This window comes from Pithys albifrons, chromosome 6 (genome assembly GCF_047495875.1).
Source record: "Pithys albifrons albifrons isolate INPA30051 chromosome 6, PitAlb_v1, whole genome shotgun sequence".
In the NCBI taxonomy this organism is placed as follows: Eukaryota; Metazoa; Chordata; class Aves; order Passeriformes; family Thamnophilidae; genus Pithys; species Pithys albifrons.
In genome coordinates, this window is record NC_092463.1 from 47043737 (window position 1) to 47049736 (window position 6000).

The 6000-nt window shown below is 52.0% G+C and overlaps 1 protein-coding gene across 1 annotated transcript in view; it reads right to left on the reverse strand.

Annotated features, from left to right (window-relative positions):
- SLC25A22 (solute carrier family 25 member 22) overlaps positions 1-5568 on the reverse strand; it is a 52851-nt gene extending 47283 nt beyond the window's left edge. The window contains exon 1 of the mRNA XM_071558738.1: positions 5450-5568. The gene's annotated coding sequence lies outside the window, so the exon portion shown is untranslated. The remainder of the gene's footprint in view (positions 1-5449) is intronic.
- Between the last annotated feature and the right edge of the window lie 432 nt (positions 5569-6000).

Here is a 6000-nt window from a genome sequence, read left to right on the forward strand (position 1 = left end):
TTCCCAAACACCTCCTCCCAGCCTGTTAGTGCAGAAGCACCACTGAGCTGTATAAGTGGGGAAGATTTCCTTCCGTTTCTGTCTTCCCACCTTGTCCACAAAGCTCCTGATAGCTGGGACAGCCTTTAAATTGAAAGTATGAGCCCCAAGCATGGAGTCAAACTCCAGGTGAGGCAGGCACAGTTTTTGATGTGACTACTCATCTCCAGCTCCTCAAATTCATGCTATTCTGGGAAGCTTACCTTGGTCAAAACCAGCCTCTCTCCTCCTGCCTCTGGATAAATGTCTCTGATACAGGACAGAAAAGAAAAATCTAGACAGCTCTCCTGATACTCCATACACCAGCATGAGTGCCAAAGGACAGAGCAGGGCACAGGGAGGTTTGGCAAGATATAGCCACTCACCCACAACAGCACTACCAAAATGCAAACAAGAACCAATTAAACAAACAGTATTCCATCACATTTCTTCTGATACAGAACAAGCAGTGCTGCCTGGTTGCCTCCCCCTTCCCCAAGGATATAATCTCCATGTAGACAGCTTTCCTAATACAGCAAGAGTTCAAAGCTTTTGTATTTGCAGATGTGTAAAAGGAAACTGCCAGACAGAAATCCAAACTACCCAGAGTGATAAGGTCTTTTCACTGGGTTTGTCTGGGGTTTTGCCTTATTTTCTAAAGCTTTTGTACTTCTATTACTTTATTTTCACAATAACCTGAACTACCAGGCAATCAATACTGCAAGGTTAAAGCAACATCCAAGTTTGGCATTGGACAGTTCAATCCACCTCCTCCTTCCACTATCTTTGTGCTAGAAGGCAAACAGAAGGGGACAGGAAAAAAATATTTGTCTGCTGTTAGGATTAGCTGGAGCAACATAGCAGTAGCTTAGCATGCTGCCACACTGTTAGCTGGACACGGCCAAATGACAGTCCCCAGTCCAGTCAGGCACAGCAAGAGGACTCAGCTGTGCCAAAGCAGGATGGCTTCATCAAATCACAGGCACCAGGAAAGGTGAAACACACTGCCCTGTTTGACCTCAAACACCCCTTTGGCAGGGGCAAGGAGGAGTTTGCAGTTACATCCCACTGTATCACTGCAGACAGACAAGGCAACCAGCTCCAGCAAGGCTCGAGTCCATGCAGCCATTTATGAGGAAAGTATAGTGAAACACAGCCATGGTGTTCAACACGTTCAAGAGTAACAAATAAAAATGATGCACTGCTTCCAACAGGCAGCAACCTTTGCCATGATAACTAATCGACAATTCCAACTCCCCCAACTCCAGTAGTGCAGTTGTTTGGCCACTTCTAAGAAAGCCTGAATATGCAAACACAGGCATTAAAGCAGGCTTTTTTGCATTTCCTGAAAACACCATTAAGGATTTACGTGAATGCATATGGAATGGAATAATTACCAGCCCTTATGTACCTGCAGTAGCAGAAGACAGGATGCTGTGACCAATTTCTTCCCTATCGTGCACTGTTACTACTGAAGGAGCAGTGCAGGCATTTGTCCTTACACAGTATTGCAGGATTAAACAGGGAAGTAGAGGCAGCTGGGAGAAAAGCATGTCCAACTGGAAGCATAACAGGACATTAACAAATTTGTAACAGGCTGAAAAGGCTTTGGGCCCAGGTTCTTCCTATTGCTTGAGGACTCCCACTGAGCTCAAACTCAGCTGGTGCAAACCAAATTTGCTCCACTGCCTCTGCCAGAGCTTTATCTACTTATTCCAGTAAAGGCCAAAGGTGCACAGCTCTGGGATACCACCAACCTGCCATAGCTGTGTAGAAATGTCATGCTGGGGGAGAACAAAGCAAATAAAAAAAATTTGAACATATGAACTGCAGCGCTCAGGATCACAAGTTACATGTGGTTACACATCATCTCCCCAGCACCAGTCCTTCTAACAACGGCACAAAAATATTCTGCATTTTTCCTCCCTTTTTCCTTTCCCCTTGGGGCCTAGTTCAAAGCTCTTCTGTCATTCTGGCAGCACAAAGTGATTTCAGGCACATAAACCCAGCCCATTATGAGATACACCCTGTGCAGGGCATCTTGCTGGCACTGGAAAGTTTGCAGCGCAGAAGATTTGCGGTTCCCTGCCCCCAAGTGAGTCCATGGATTAAGTGACAAAAGCAAGGATCATGCTGGAACAAAGTAGACTTGCTGTCAGACGACACCAGGGGACCAGAGTCACTCCACAGTTACATTCAACACTGCTAAACTTTTCTTCCCACCATACAAGCCTTGCATACCCCAGACTTCAAAAGGACATACCACCTTCCAGTAGGTACTACAAATCTGCTAATTACACTCCAAGAGCATTTTATTTCCACAGTGGGGTGAAAGAGAGTCCAGAGGTTTGCCAACATCAGTAGAACATGTAACCACCAGCTCAGGAGCAAACCCACAGCCTAGCCATTTGGAGGACTGGAGATGGAGACCATGCAGCCCCTACACCACACCCGGGCACTCCTTGCTGAAGAAGAAGGAGGAACTCCTCAGTGACTCCCCTTACAGCCTCCTGACTGCAGATTATTCATATAAAACCCAGAGCGTATTAAGGAAACTTCCCTGTCTGACCATCCAGGAGCCACTCCAGGAGTCACACTCTCACCACACCAGGTGGGTCCCAGCAAGGGGCTGCTGGGACTGAAGGCCCTTCGCACCAGGCAGCCCCAGTGACTCAAGAGGTGCCCCACTGATCTCCCTGCACACCCCACACTCACACAGTCAGATGAGGTTTCTTTACCAGCTCAGCCCTGGGGTTCCCACAGCAGAGTCTCAGATATCTGGATCCTTAGAGGAATTTAATTGTGGTACAGCAACACAAAACCAACACTGGTGCCTTCAGGGAGGGAGCCCCAACAAAGGCATTCTTGGGCTTTCATACTCTTATAGTCTGTGCACCCAGTCAGTCTGGGGTCTTCCTGCTGAGTCATCAGCTCTTGCTGTGTCCAAGTGTCCAATCACCTGAACAGTGCCAAAGGTTCACATGCTCTTTGCTGTGCAAAGGGTCAGCACCTTGATAAGGCTCATTGTCTGGGGGCTCCCATCATTTCCCCCCACCAAGGGCACAACCTGCAGCCGCACACCCAACTATCAGCACTAAATACACTCCTCAAGAGCTGCCAAGGGCAGTGCATGGTCATCACACACCCTGCAACAAAGACGTTCTCTGGACCAGGCTTTACCCCTTGTCAAGAAGCTGTTCTTAGCGGAATATTAAGAAGTGGACCCCTGGTCAGGGATGCTGGCTCTATACACGTTTTATTCTAGTTAAACACAGCACATTTTCTCACCTAAAAGCGCTGCTACCGTTTGCCAGAAAATCTCTCCCTCCCACTATTTCACAATTCTCAAGGTGATAACAGTTATGTAAGAACAACTCTATAGGCACGTGAAATGTTTACAGCTTCTAAGCAAAACTTTCCCCATTATAACACTCTCCTCAGAGCACAGCTCCAAATCGTCGTGGCACCCTGGCTTCAAGGCACACTGAACGCCAGTTGCTGCATCTCAGTCCCTTCACTCCACCACACCTTTGCCCTGTCAGAAACCTACAACACAAAACATGACACACAAGTGAGCAAGGGGCTGCTTCCACATGCATATGCTGCTGTCACCTTGGCCAGCAGGTAGGTATTTCCCCCATCTTGCCCACTAACTTAAATCTTGGCAGAAAAACAGAAGTAAATGGCCCTGACAGGCTGCCAGTGATTTCTACCTTCTAGTAACCTAATACAGCACACTACTCCTTCATAAAACGGCAGCAGGAGGATCTCCTACAGTTCTGGCATCTTAGTAAGACATTAACAAGATTGCTGGGCATCAAACAAGACTGCAGACTGTCCTTCAGAGCAGCGCAGGGCTCCAATTTACAACACAGATTTGTTCCCTATTCCAACTTGGCCATCCATCCCTGCCACCGATCGCCACCACTCTCAAAACATAACTCATCTTACTACAACAGGCACTCAGTGAAGAGATGAGCCCAAGGGCATGGCACCAGAAAAAACCCTGCACCTGTGTGAACAACAAGCAATAGTAGCATGCAGGGAAAAAATCCTTCAGACAAGACACTCAGAGTGGTAAGTCCTCATTAAAACCTGGTGTTTATTTTCTGGGGAAGAGGTTAGAGTAACTCCTCCTATTAAAACTCGTCTACGCCTTCTTTTCTAACAGCCTGCAAGGCAAAACACAAGCAGAGAACAAGACAACCACCACCCAGTCCCACAGGATACAGTTATCAGCCGAGTACCACTCTAGTTCAATTGCTTTTTGCTCGCCATTGCCAAGAAGCGAGTTCTGAGAGGCAAAGCCACAGTTTCTTGCCGTGATCAAAAATCACTGCAGATATCACCCGAACAGCAGCAGCAATGCCATGAGTCAGATCCCAACGGCATCGAGACTCTCAGACATGAACATACTATGGTAAAAACATCCAGTATTTAACTGTCAACACTTAATAGCTACAAGATATTAGGCCAAATAAATAAAGCTGGAATCCTGCTCTGACACCTGGCAAGCTGTAGAAACTAAACGCTGAGAAGCTCTTCAAGACAGAGGCCCAGGGCAAGGGAAAATCTGATTTCCATAACTTTGCCCTCACCCAGCAGGAGCACAGGAGCTGCAGAGGGTGCAGCGAGAGAGGAGAGGATGCTTGGGGTCCAATTCCCATGGTGACCTTGAGGAAAACCCCCAGTCTGTTCATATTTCCACTTTCCTCATCCACTGAATAAAGAGCACAATAACCTTGACCTACCTCAAAGAGGCAGAGATCTGGCTTAGGAGAGTCTGGAAGGAGCTCAGAGGGGCTTAGGTGCAGGACCCTGCGCTGGGACCGGGGCGCACAGAGAATCCTACGAATCAGCCCAGAAATCGGAAGTCCCGGCGAAATTCGGAAATCGCTTTCACCATAAAAAGCGGGAGCTGCGGGGCATTGAAGGGTTCGGTGGAACCGCACACGTGTCGCCCGCAATCTCCCCGGCGCGGGCAGGCAGAGGAAGGCGCGCCGCAGCTGCAGCCCCCGCGCCCCGCAAGGACGAGCCCCGCACCACGGGCAGCGCGGGGGGGACCAGCCCCGGGCCTCAGTGCCGGCAGAGGGACCTCCGCCCCGGGGAAGGTCTGGGGGACCTTAAAACCTCCGGGGGTGAGGAGGGGAAGTGGCGGGCCAGGGCAGCCCGCAGCCCCCGGGGTGCCGGAGGGATCCAGCGGGCCTGGGCAGCCCGTAGCCCCAGGGCGAGGGGACGGTCCCCCAGGAACCGGGGGTGCAGGAAGGGCGCCCGGGACAGCCCTTAGTTGAGGGGCCGGGGCAAGCGGCGACGGGGCCGGGGCAGCAGGGGCCAGGCCGGGGAAGAAGAGCGTCACCCCGGCGGCAGGAGGGCTGCCAGGCCCCGCGGCGGCGCCTCCGGAGGGCCGGGGAAGGGCCGTACCCGCACTTACCGGGGCAGCGGCGGCGGCTCCCGCCGGGGCCGGAGACGGTGCGGCGCGGGGTGCGGAGCTCCTGGCGCGGCGCGGCCCGGCCCGGCTCAGCTCTGCCCCCTCCGGCCGCGCTCGGCGCAGGCACAGCCGCCGGTCCCTCCCCGCCGGGGCGGCCGCCGCGTCCCCATGGCAACGGGGCTGGGATGCGCCCCTCGGCAGTGCCCGCAGCCCGCCCGCCCCGCCGGCCGCCCTGGCCCAGCCCAGCCCATCGTCGAGGGGGGACACGGGGCGAAATAATAAACGTGCCACCTGTGCCCGAGGGAATGGCCTGAAGCTGTGTCGGGGGAGGGTGAGGTGAGGTGTTAGAAAAAAGTTCTTCACCCGAACAGGCTCCCCAGAGAAGTGGTCACAGTGCCAAGCCTGTCTGAGTTCAAGGAACGTTTGGACAGCGCTCACAGGCACGTGGGATTCTCTGGGATGTCCTGTGCAGGGCTCAGTGTTGGACTCGATGATCCTTGTGGATCCTTTCCAGCTCAGAATGCTCTGTGATTCCATGATTCCCTTCAGGATAA